At 50.2% G+C, this 697-nt stretch overlaps 1 non-coding gene across 1 annotated transcript; it reads right to left on the bottom strand.

Moving 5' to 3' along the window:
- Positions 1–374: 374 nt before the first annotated feature.
- On the bottom strand, positions 375–449 carry Trnak-uuu (transfer RNA lysine (anticodon UUU)). The gene has a single exon. It is a non-coding gene; the product is annotated as a tRNA-Lys (tRNA).
- Between the last annotated feature and the right edge of the window lie 248 nt (positions 450–697).

The following is a 697-nucleotide window of genomic DNA, read 5'->3' on the forward strand; positions in this document are numbered from 1 at the left end:
GAACGAACAGATTTAATCTTTGTCATTGAGAAAACGCCTATATAAACCAGAAAATCATGTAATCGAATATTATGCCAAAGTAACGTTCACTACTTTGAATCGTGAAACCTGCAGCTCAGAAACGACCACCTCGGCATTACACGAGACGAAGGTGCCTGAACTTAGCAAGATGTACCGTGTTGGCTGCTCGCGGCGTCCACACGAAGAGAGGTAGTATGCGCCGAGGTCCAGTGGTCGGCAGAAGGGAAGTGACGGCTCACTTGCCTGTCCGCGTGGCCGGACTAACTCAGGTCTTAGACGAAATGATAATTAAATCAAGACCCTACGCTGTCGACAGGCGTTGATATACGTCAACGAGGACAGTTGAAAATGTGTGCCCCGACCGGGACTCGAACCCGGGGTTTCCTGCTTAAATGGCAGACGCTCTATCCGTCTGAGCCACCGCGGGCATAGAGGATAGTGCGACTGCGGGGACTTATCCCTTGCACGCTCCCCGTGAGACCCACATTCCCAACTTAATGTCCACATACTACATTCGTAGTGCCCCTGCCCATTACACACATTACTCACGGCAGCCAATCTTAATGAGTCCCGTAAGAGTTCGGGCAATACATGTGCATCCGCACAGAAGAAGAAGGTCAATGGCCGTTTAGCCTTAACTATACGAAGATGGTATCTGTTCTTTCGGACGTGTGCG

Source organism: Schistocerca cancellata, chromosome 7, assembly GCF_023864275.1.
Source record: "Schistocerca cancellata isolate TAMUIC-IGC-003103 chromosome 7, iqSchCanc2.1, whole genome shotgun sequence".
Taxonomy (NCBI): Eukaryota; Metazoa; Arthropoda; class Insecta; order Orthoptera; family Acrididae; genus Schistocerca; species Schistocerca cancellata.